The sequence below is a fragment of the Pseudophryne corroboree genome, chromosome 2, assembly GCF_028390025.1.
Source record: "Pseudophryne corroboree isolate aPseCor3 chromosome 2, aPseCor3.hap2, whole genome shotgun sequence".
Lineage (NCBI taxonomy): Eukaryota > Metazoa > Chordata > Amphibia > Anura > Myobatrachidae > Pseudophryne > Pseudophryne corroboree.
Genome location: NC_086445.1, coordinates 874,420,545 through 874,433,278, shown reverse-complemented (window position 1 = coordinate 874,433,278; position 12,734 = coordinate 874,420,545). Strand labels below are relative to the sequence as shown.

General features: G+C 44.7%; 1 long non-coding RNA gene across 1 annotated transcript; it reads right to left on the bottom strand.

Moving 5' to 3' along the window:
• Positions 1-582: 582 nt before the first annotated feature.
• Positions 583-1,158, bottom strand: LOC135051340 (uncharacterized). Its single transcript, XR_010242193.1, has 3 exons — positions 1,066-1,158; positions 767-941; positions 583-600 (listed from the first exon to the last, which is right to left on the bottom strand). It is a non-coding gene; the product is annotated as an uncharacterized LOC135051340 (long non-coding RNA).
• Positions 1,159-12,734: the final 11,576 nt, after the last annotated feature.

Below are 12,734 nucleotides of genomic sequence, written 5' to 3'. Positions count from 1 at the left end.
TTTGTAATAAGAAAAAAACATTTTACTGTACATTTAGTGGATACAGTATTTCTCCCCCATAATGACGTATCATACTGTACAGGTACCCTCATGTACTGTACCGTACCATACTGTAAAATGGAATATTTATTGGAAAAGCATCAATATTAATGTAAAAAAAAGTATTTATTACAACATCCGATTCCATGTACTGCACTGATCAAAATGTACAGTACTCTTATTCAGGACTTACAAAACTGAAAATAACTGTTCATACACATCAATAACATTACTACTGTATAATATTCTACATTAGTTTATGCAATAATCAGACAAAGGCAATTTTATAAACATTTTTAATAATGCACCAATTTAAAATTTTAAACAGAAAATACAGTACAGAACTACATATTTGTGGCTTGACCATTTCTTTCGACTATAACAGGTAATACTTTATACAGGTGATTTATATAATTATTACAATGTTCAGGTGTGAGTACTTCTAGCCAAAATTTCTTTATCCCATCCAACAGCTGCTGTTTTGTTGTTGGCTTCACAACACTCCTAATGTACCTCTTCAATTGAGCCCACACTAATTCGATTAGGTTCATGTCTGGTGATCTATAAAAAAAAAAAAAAAAAAGCGTATAGAAAAAATTAATGACATTACAGTAAATAGAGAAAATTAAACATACAATATTGTACTGTTTATTAAACAAAAAAATACATTTACAGTACTAGAGAGCTATCCAAAATTTTACTTGTACACTGTTGAAAGAATACTCACTCTGGTGGTGTGCATTCCCAATTCATACCTTTCTCTTCCATAAATTTGGCTGAGGCGGAGTGTTTAGGATCATTGTCTTGGAATATCCTATGGTGAGTTGGGTAATATTTATTCACAAATGGCACCATACATCCCTCTACTATTGTTTCTTGGAAAAATTTCTTATCCATGATCCCTACAGAAATCAAAAAATGTTGTTCATTAATAAGCAACTCATTTTATTGTGCAGTTACATGTACTCTACAGTACAGCATGTATTTTTACAGAACACAGGCACAGAATAAAGTATAGTACTGTACCTTCGAAAAATAATAGGGGACCAGCTCCTAATCGTGTTATGCCTCCCCATACATGGACTTTCAATGGATGGTTTGGGCGTGGTTTTAATGAGATATGGTTACGTTTCCGGAATGACATTCTGGAGAACCGCTCAAGGGCAACAGACGATTCATCTGTGAAAATGACATCATGAAATGTTTCACCACTCTCAATCCATCGCCGTGCCTGTTCCACTCTCTTTTCTTTATTCACATCTCTTATCATGGGAGATATCCTGTGAAGAGCCAAAAATAATGAAATCAGATACAGTTATGAAATTACAGATTTACAGATTACTGTGTCCCACCCTCCCTCCCATCCGGATTGCAGCGAGTTATCTGTGATGGTCAGGATAGGGGGGTGGAACTATAGAAATCACTATGTACTGTACACTACTGTATTTGACAATACTTACCAGCTTGGCGGCGCCTGTTCCGCCTCCTGTGCCGTCGTGCTACCAGCCCTGTAAAAATATATATACAGTATAATGGCAGCATACTGTACAGCCAATGAAATTCAACATTGACAGCATCTTTATGACATCACAATCAATGGAATTGTTCATTCTAGTACCCTGCACCTAATCACTCAGGAGGGCATAGTGTACTGTACTGTCTTCAAAACTTAAGGGGGACATTTCTAAATGTGACATACAGTACACTTACAGTATCGCTACAGTACAGTAGGTCCAGGGTATTAGACAGAACACTACCTTTATAGACATTGTAACACACATTAGCATTGCCCTTATAAACATTATGACACACATCAGCATGCAGCCCTCCCACCCTTAACCATCTCAGTACTGTTCATTACAGTATAAATTGATTCCATGACAGATGATGCAGCACTCACCTGAATTCATCTTATTCACATCATGTCACAGTAGTGCAGTTTATTCACGTCACAGTACTGTCCTTGATTCACGTTGTGTCACACAGTAGAGCACCTTATTCACGTTACTGTACTGTACGTCACAGTAGTGCAGTAGTATATCCACATTACGTCACAAAGTAGAGATCTGCCACAGTCATGAACCTTATAACACATTATGCAAGAGTAATGCACGTCAGAACACATTAGGCCACTGTAACATCCCTTAGAATAATTTCTGCCACAGTAACGTCCCTTAGAACACTGTACTATCTGAAACACAAATCTACTGTACCTTATAACAAAAAAATAGTTACTGTACTTGAACTTTGGGAATAAAATTTTTCCATGTCAACTTAACGACCATGTCAACCTACAGTAACTGGTGTCAACCAATTTCAAAAGCCGCACCATCTAAGTCGACACCAAAAAACAAATTGACCTTTTGACCCGGGTTAATGTTTGGGCCTTGTTTAACCATTTGTTTACCAAAAATACAGTGCTGTATAGACCTGATACCTGCTGCTACAGCAGCCCCTGCTATAATGTACTGTACCTGTAAGTACAGTAACTTAAAGTACAGTAATCTACAGTAATGTACTGTACTTACAATCCCTTATGGCCTGCAGGCGTCTTGGGGTCCTCCGGACGAGGTCACTCCATCTCCTCTGCAGTGACCTCACTGTTCTCCTCCGGTTGTACGTCCGGAGGATCTCCCTGCTGGCCCTCCGGTATGCTCTAACCTTCTCCTCGTTGCTGGCGAGAGTTCTGTCCCGCCAGCGAACGAGGAGACGCAGCTCACCGAGAGCATAAGGACGGTCCCTTACAGCAGCCATGACACCGTCCTTATGCGCAATGAGCGTCTCAGACGTCGTGCGTCTCAGACGTAGCGCGTCTCAGACGTCGTGCGTTCCAGGCATTCAACGGTGTTACTGTGTGACAGTTTCCCTTACTGTAGTTTTGAATATGCCCTTTCTTTGACCACGGTATTTTCCACTGTCTTGCCCTACACCCTTCCCTCCTGGGAGCCTGCACAGGTCCTATGCAATACACAAACGCCGAAGATCTACAGTACTGTTTTGCTCAGTTAGTAGCGTCAGAATACACTAATTTCTACTCATTGCCGCTGTGCAGTTGCATTTAGCGTAAAGAATCGCTCCTGCAGATGTACTTTGATTTATGTGAAACCTGTGTGCATCCTTCCATTGGATGTATTAGAGAGAGAAAAAAAATATTAAAGTGAATGTCACGGGAACACATAAAAAAAAAGGTTGGCACTTCCTTCCCATTGGTGTTGGTTTACAGTATGCTGTAGTGGACTCGGACGCTCATGTAATTGCATTTCAAAGGCACAGTATTTTCCATCGTCTCCCCCTACCCCCATCGCCCTTCCCCCCTGGGAGCCTGCACAGGGAGGGAATTCAGGTCCTGTGCAATACACAAACGCCGAAGATCTACAGTACTGTTTTGCTCAGTTAGTAGCATCAGAATACACTCATTTCATTCCCGCTGTGTAGTTGCATTTAGCGTAAAGAATCGCTCCTGCAGATGTACTCTGATTTATATGTAACTTGTGTGCACCTTTCCATTGACTGTCTTACAATGTAAATAAAATAATACAGTGTATTATTACAATTAAAAATAAAATTAAAAAAAAGAAGGCACATCAGGTCTCGAACCCTGGACCCCCAGCGTGGGAGGTGGGAGCCTTCACCCCTAGCCCACGATGCCTCATGAGGGATTCCCAATTTCATGTGTAAAAGTACTGCAAACAGCGCCCGGCCCCCACCCCATTGGTGTTGGTTTATGCCTTAGAGGACTCAGACGCTCGCATTTGTAAAGCACGGTATTTTCCACCGCCTCCTGCTAGCCCATCGCCCTTCCCCCCTGGGAGCCTGCACAGATCATGCAGTAGACAGGGAGGGTATTCAGGTCCTGTGCAATACACAAACGCCGAAGATCTATAGTACTGTTTTGCTCAATTAGTAGCGTCAGAATACACTCATTTCTACTCATTGCCGCTGTGCAGTTGCATTTAGCGTAAAGAATCGCTCCTGCAGATGTACTTTGATTTATGTGAAACCTGTGTGCATCCTTCCATTGGATGTATTAGAGAGAAAAAAAAAATATTAAAGTGAATGTCACGGGAACACATAAAAAAAAAGGTTGGCACTTCCTTCCCATTGGTGTTGGTTTACAGTATGCCGTAGTGGACTCGGACGCTCATGTAATTGCATTTCAAAGGCACAGTATTTTCCATCGTCTCCCCCTACCCCCATCGCCCTTCCCCCCTGGGAGCCTGCACAGGGAGGGAAATTCAGGTCCTGTGCAATACACAAACGCCGAAGATCTACAGTACTGTTTTGCTCAGTTAGTAGCGTCAGAATACACTCATTTCATTCCCGCTGTGTAGTTGCATTTAGCGTAAAGAATCGCTCCTGCAGATGTACTCTGATTTATATGTAACTTGTGTGCACCTTTCCATTGACTGTCTTACAATGTAAATAAAATAATACAGTGTATTATTACAATAAAAAAAAAAAAAAAGAAGGCACATCAGGTCTCGAACCCTGGACCCCCAGCGTGGGAGGTGGGAGCCTTCACCCCTAGCCCACGACACCTCATAAGGGATTCCCAATTTCATGTGTAAAAGTACTGCAAACAGCGCCCGGCCCCCACCCCATTGGTGTTGGTTTATGCCTTAGAGGACTCGGACGCTCGCATTTGTAAAGCACAGTATTTTCCACCGCCTCCTGCTAGCCCTCCATTCCCATTATGCATTAGCGAACTAAGACGCTCATGTATTTTAAAAGCACGGTGTTTATACATTGTCCTGTACATTCTTCCTTTTACACAATTAGTTGCATCTCCATACACATACAGTACTCCATACACATACAGTACTCTACAGTAGGTCACCATCTTTTTCCACCGCCTCCCGTTACGCCTACAGTATTAACATTACAGTTGTCACTGACCAATTGCCAGAGCTGTAGATCAATCCGCCGCTATACTGTACGATCGAAAGTACTGGATTAGTGGAGCATTAGCCACACAGTGGTGGAGATGTGTAATGCATGATGAGTATCTAGATCGCCTCAACGCGCCTACCTGTGATTAAACTCAGCTATCGCCTTAGCGTGACTAAACGCCCATCTAGGCGGAGAAAAAGTCAAGATAAAGGTGGCTACATCTGTATACTGGTGGTCAGCAAACTGTGCAAAACTGAAATGCACCATAGGTATGGATGGATAGTATACTTGACGACACAGAGGTAGGTAGAGCAGTGGCCTACTGTACCGTACTGCTATATATTATATACTGGTGGTCAGCAAACTGTGCAAAACTGAAATGCACCACAGGTATGGATGGATAGTATACTTGACGACACAGAGGTAGGTAGAGCAGTGGACTACTGTACCGTACTGCTATATATTATATACTGGTGGTCAGCAAACTGTGCAAAACTGAAATGCACCACAGGTATGGATGGATAGTATACTTAACGACACAGAGGTAGGTAGAGCAGTGGTCTACTGTACCGTACTGCTATATATTATATACTGGTGGTCAGCAAACTGTGCAAAACCGAAATGCACCACAGGTATGGATGGATAGTATACTTGACGACACAGAGGTAGGTAGAGCAGTGGCCTACTGTACCGTACTGCTATATATTATATACTGGTGGTCAGCAAACTGTGCAAAACTGAAATGCACCACAGGTATGGATGGATAGTATACTTGACGACACAGAGGTAGGTAGAGCAGTGGCCTACTGTACCGTACTGCTATATATTATATACTGGTGGTCAGCAAACTGTGCAAAACTGAAATGCACCACAGGTATGGATGGGATAGTATACTTGACGACACAGAGGTAGAGCAGTTGACTACTGTACCGTACTGCTATATATATAGTTATACTGGTGGTCAGCAAAATTCTGCACTGTCCTCCTACTATATACTACAATGCTGCACAGATATGGAGCGTTTTTCAGGCAGAGAACGTATAATACTGGTGGTCACTGGTCAGCAAAACTCTGCACTGTCCTCCTATTATATAATACTGCTGGTCCCCAGTCCCCACAATAAAGCAATTAGCACACTGAGCACAGATATTTGCAGCACACTGAGCACAGATATGGAGCGTTTTTCAGGTAGAGAACGTAGATATTTGCACTTGCAGCACACTGAGCACAGATATTTGCAGCACACTGAGCACAGATATTTGCAGCACACTGAACATAGAAACTGAGAGGACGCCGGCCACGTCCTCTCACGATCATCTCCAATGCACGAGTGAAAAATGGCGGCGACGCGTGGCTCCTTATATAGAATACGAATCTCGCGAGAATCCGACCGCAGGATGATGACGTTCGGGCGCGCTCGGGTTAACCGAGCAAGGCGGGAGGATCCGAGTCTGCTCGGAACCGTGTAAAAAAAGGTGAAGTTCGGGGGGGTTCGGATTCCGACGAACCGAACCCGCTCATCACTAATTATAATTCTTACACTATTCTATATTTAGCTAAAGTTTACTATAATGACCCAGCTGAAGCAATGTTTTAAGTCTAATTAACAACTATAATTCGTGCTATTCCTAAAATATATTTATTTTAAATGCCATATCCTTGGATATCTTTTTCAGTTAAAAATGTATCTAAACCAATTTTAAACATATTTACCGAGTCCACCATTACTACCTTCTCTGGCAGAGAGTTCCAAATTCTTACGCCCCTTACTGTAAAGAATCCTTTCCTTCATTGGGTACAACATTTTCTCTCCTCTAGCCTCAGAGGGTGACCACGTGTCCTGTGTAGAGTTCTCTCAATAAGCAATGGTGATGCCCCCTGGGCTCTGCACCGTGGGTGATGGCAAACTCTGGACACCCCTAGTTATGGCCCTGATTATGATTTACTGCCTAACAAATTGATGCTTTGTTACATGTGTTTTATACACTAATTAGTCAATATTTATTTTACTAAAACAATTTGAAATTTCTGCCTCAAATTCGCATAATTTTAGCATGCAGATGGCATTCCCCATACCTGTAATGGGAAATGCAATCAGTTTCAGATTTACTAAGTTTAAACTTTATAATAATAACAATGGAGGGAGCCTCACAAAAGTAATGCCATCTTCAAGTGTTCTAGAGGTTTCCATCTGTTTCCTACTCCTGCTCTGCCCTTCCTGCATGCTGACGGAGCCTGGAGCTGGCTTTCTTGATCATAAAGACCACAGGCTGCCACAGATATAATAAATAGTTATAACAGAAAAATAAATAAAATAAAATAAACTTACCTCCTTTCAGCAATTAGTGATTGGTGGATTCCACTGTGGCCAGGTCAGCAGATATGTGTGGTCAGCTGTGGTGCACCAGGACTTTAACTGCACCTCAGCTGACCGCACAGATCAGCTGACTGGGTCACAGAGAAGGAGCCCACAGATCAGCCGTGGCCAACCTGTGGCTCTTGAGCCACATGTGGCTCTTTCTTTATTCAAATGTGGCTCCCGACACTCAGTCACCTGACCACAATAGATCCTGGAAACTGGTGCACTCCAACCAGACACACAGCAGCACTACGGCGACTGAAAACTGAGGGAGCCAGATACTGGGCTCTAGTGACATATGAGGGTGCTGGCAGGAGAGACACATTGGGGAGCTGGCTGGAGTGACACAGGAGGGTGCTGGCTGGAGTGACACATTGACACATGGGGGAGCAGGCTGGAGTGATACAGGAGGGTGCTGGCAGGAGTGACACAGTGGGGAGCTGGCTGGAGTGACAAAGGAGAATTCTGGCAGGAGAGACACAATGGGGATCTGACTGGAGTGACACAGGAGGGTGCTGGCTGGAGTGACACATTGACACATGGGGAGCAGGCTGGAGTGACACATGGAGGAGCTGAAGTGTATTATGTGAATATGGCTTTTTCTATATATTTTATGTGGATCTGGATTTTATTATTTTATGTGGAAGTGTCTTTTTCAATGTGTTTTATGTTGACTCTGGCTTTAAAATGTATTTTATGCGGATCTGGCATTTTTATTGTCCTTTTTACCTGGGGTGTGACCTAGCAGGCACAAGGTCACACCCCATTTTTGCACCCGCGCCCTCTGCTTGATGTCGGCTCTCTGACGTACCTAACAAGATTTTTTGGCTCTTTGTCTCTGACTGGTTGGCCACCCCTGCCACAGATGATCAATGCAAGAATGGAGGTAAGTTTTATTTTATTTATTTTCTATTACCGAGGAGCACATCGGAGGGGTAGCCGGCGTATGAGCAGACACATTCTCAGGGTATTTTTTTTTAAATACCCAAGAAGTGGAGGGTGGGAATTCGCAGGGACTGAGCTTTCTCACAAGCTCTGTCCCGGAATACAAATTATAATACATTCCTGCAATATTTTATAATATGTGATGTTGGCGATATTGGCCCTCATTCCGAGTTGATCGCTAGCTGCTTTCGTTCGCAGCGCAGCGATCAGGCTAAAATTTGGCACTTCTGCGCATGCGTATGTGGCTCAATGCGCACGCACGACGTACTTTCACAAAAGCCGATGCAGTTTTACACAAGCTCTAGCAACGCTTTTCAGTCGCACTGCTGGCTGCAGAGTGATTGACAGAAAGTGGGTGTTTCTGGGTGGTGTGTGTAAAAAAGCAGGCGTGTCAGATAAAAACGCAGCAGTGGCTGGGAAGACGTAGGCGTAGCTGTGCAAACGCAGGGCGTGTTCATGACGTCAAAATAGGAACTAAATAGTCTGCAGTGATCGCAAGCTAGGAGTAGGTCTCGAGCTACTCAGAAACTGCACAATCTTTTTGTAGCAGCGCTGCGATCCTTTCGTTCGCTCTTCTGCTAAGCTAAGATACACTCTCATAGGGCGGCGGCTTAGCGTTTGCACGGCTGCTAAAAGCAGCTAGCGAGCGAACAACTCGGAATGAGGGCCATTATCACATCAGAACCGGATCTAAAATACGGATTATGATAAATAGGGGCCTAAGGGGGACATTTACTAAGCAGTGAAAAGAGCGGAGAAGTGAGCCAGTGGAGAAGTGCCCATGGCAACCAATCAGCACTGAAGTAACATCTATAATTTGCATACTATAAAATGATACAGAGCTGCTGATTGATTGATTTATTGATTGATTGATTGATTGATTGATGGGGAAATATCTTCACTGGCTCACTTCTCCGCTCTTATCACTGCTTAGTAAGTGTACTCCTAAGTGTTTTCTTTCCATACTTAAGCAACCCTCTGATTCCAGGATAACATTGCCCTGTACCTGGATTATACAGCCTACAAAACATTTTGTACCTTTGCAATCTGCCTGGACCAGTATGTAATATGCAGCATTTAACCTCATGAATTAAACTGTTATCTTATAGATCAGCGGTCGCCAACCCCTCGCGAGTGAGCGACAGGTAGCTCACCGCTGTAATCGGAGTAGCTCGTGGGTAGAATCCTGCCGCCATTACTAACATTATGCATGGGTACTCAGGGAGTGGGCGGCATCCATGCGCGGCCGGGAGCCGGTGTACGCACTGTGCGCAGCTGTATGTCACTGTGCGCAGCCAGGAGCGGGAGAGCTTGTAGCGCAGATAACTCAGCCTTGCCCCTGAGTAGCCGCTTGTAGTGTGACGGAGCCCGCACCCCATGCCATCCGGACCGTGATAGAGGCATTTAGTGAGTCTTTAGTAGTTTAGTGCCAGCAGTAATTTTAGTAAAGGCTCCTGTGTGTGGTGTGTGTATAGTGCAGCAGCAGTCAGCACAATGCAGCTGTATTATGATGGAGCATAATGTGGCTGTACCACAACCTCATTATGCTTCAATATGCTCCATCAGTATACACCAGCATTGTGCTTATTTTTGCAGCCATCACCACACCTATTTAGAGTCTAAATACAGTAGGTATGGCAATGGCTGCAATAATAAGCACAATGCAGGTGTATACTGATGGAGCATATTGGAACATAATGTGACTGTGTACAATTTGTTTTGGCAATGCTGAGGGGTATTATTTGTGTATCTGGCACTGCTGAGGGGCATTATTTGTGTATCTGGCACTGCTGAGGGGCATTATTTGTGTATCTGGCACTGCTGGGGGACATTCTTTGTGTATCTGGCACTGCTGGGGGGCATTATTTGTGTATCTGGCACTGCTGAGGGGCATTCTTTGTGTATCTGGCACTGCTGGGGGGCATTATTTGTGTATCTGGCACTGCTGAAGGGCATTCTTTGTGTATCTGGCACTGCTGGGGGGCATTATTTGTGTATCTGGCACTGCTGAGGGGCATTCTTTGTGTATCTGGTACTCATACTTGCCTACTCTCCCGGAATGGCCGGGAGGCTCCCGAAAATCGGGTGGCGCTCCCGGCGCCCCGGAAGAAAAGGCAAGTCTCCCGGACGAGTGCCCACCACCCGCAACCCACCCGCATCACCTACATAACCCCCGGCGGCGCAGTTCAAAGTGCGCGGTCCGGGAGTCAGATGACGTGATTCGCATCATCCTGGCCCCGCCCCCTGCCTTGCAATGTCAATATTAACGGCATTGCTAGACAGGGGGCGGGGCCACAATGACGTGTTCGTGCAGCCACGCCCCAACCCCGCCCCTAAGCGTAATCAAGACGCATCTCCACACCCCCGCTGCTCCGACCTGGCTGCCTCCTCCCGGAGGGGGCAGCCAGATTGTCGGTAAGTATGCTGGTACTGCTGGGGGACATTCTTTGTGTATCTGGCACTGCTGGGGGGCATTATTTGTGTATCTGGCACTGCTGAGGGGCATTATTTGTGTATCTGGCACTGCTGAGGGGTATTATTTGTGTATCTAGCACTGCTGGGAGGCATTATTTGTGTATCTGGCACTGCTGAGGGGCATTATTTGTGTATCTGGCACTGCTGAGGGGTATTATTTGTGTATCTGGCACTGCTGGGAGGCATTATTTGTATCTGGAATTGCTGGGGGGGCATTACTTGTGTATCTGGCACTATGCATTACTGTTGCAAGGCCACACCCACTTTTGTGAGGCCACACCCACTTTCACAGGCATGTGTGCACATTGGAGGGAGGGGGTAGCTCTTCCAGAGGTTTTATTTTCAGAAAGTAGCTCACACCTCAATTAAGGTTGGAGACCACTGCTATAAATTGTATAAGCTTGTGAGCCGACCCCTCTTACATCTCTGTTTATATACATACTTGCTTTACTGTTAGGTCTGTTCTCTAGCAAAGTGCAACGGAATATGCTGGTGCTATTTATAAAGTTAACTTTTTTTTTTATTTCCTTTTTAATTTTACCAACGGCTAAACACCAAAGCAATCATATTTCAAAAGCTTCTGCTTACCTCCATCTCCATAGATGTTTATGGGGACAGAAGCATCCCACAATTGAAATGGTGTTCCCCTATATCCATGAGGGACTGGCAAAGCCAGAGATGCTTCACAAGATCCCCTCTGGGTCAAAGCTGAATGCATATGTGCGGCTATATTTACCAATCCAAGGCATGGATTGGTATATACAGGCACAATTTATAGATTGCCACAAAAAGCAGTACTACAGCATACTTACCTACGTTTTTATTTGTCTCCTCTCTAGAAGAAGCCTGGAGAGGAGATGCAGCAGGCTACTTCAGGGTTGGGGCAGGCTGTTTCCTCATAAGGCAATTTGCGGCTCTTCGGGTAGGGGAAGGGGCTAGATTACACAATTTGCATATTTTAGCTCCACCCCCTTCACACCATCACCGCAATTGTATTGATTTTATCTCCATCCTGCCCGCTTCACTAGGAAGTGGACTGGATGCGAGAAAGCCACCTACCCTTCCGGGGTAGGGTATCCAAAATTCGTCTCCTGCAGCTTCCTGGAGGGTAGGCGAGTATGCACTCCAGTCTCCAGAGTTACAGTTTCAACTGCATCTACATATCAAATAAAAATATAAAATAAAGTAGACTTTTCCAGATATTTGCCTAAACTCTGATCTCACAGTAGCACTGTTTACCCACAGTCAGCACATTAGGATACACATAGGGCTGACCAACAAGGGCTGAGTGGGTAAGAGAGTTAAACATAAGTCCGGTATTCTCACACATTTTTTTCTAATTTGTTGCATTCTGTGAAAGTATACAAGAGCTGCCTTTCCAGAATTAAAATTAGAACAGAATTTTTGCATTCTTACTACATTTGTACAAACTAAATATAAAATGTAAATATTAACAAAATATAAAAATGTGTTATATGCAGGGCTATTTTTGGGCCGAAACACCGCTCCTGAAGGTCTTTTCTAAAATGACGTAATCAGGAACGGCATTCTGGAACATCTGCGGCCTGCCCTGCTGTCGCTGCCGCCGCTTTTCATGTCTGGGGGAAGGAGAGCGAAGAGCGCGTCTGTCCGGCCCCTCACTGTGTCCCTGTCTCCGGTGACCATTTAAAATGTTGCTCGCATACCGGCAGCGACGGCTCCTGATTGGCTGCCAGCCCACACGCTTTGATTGGCTCACAGGCTGGCGCCATACTTCAAATGGCCTCCGAAGATCGGACACAGTGAGGGGCAGGAGAGACGCGTGCTGCGCTATCCTCCCCTCAGACATGGGAATAGGCAGGTGCAGCAGCGGAGGTGAGCACTATACTAGGGGTATTGTGTATCTTGCACTACTGTGGGCATTTGCACTACTGGGGGCATTTTGTAACTGTCACTGCTGGGGGCACTGTGAATCTGGCATTGCTGGGGACATTGTGTATCTGGCACAGCTGGGGGCAGTATGTGTATATATGGCACTACTCAGGGC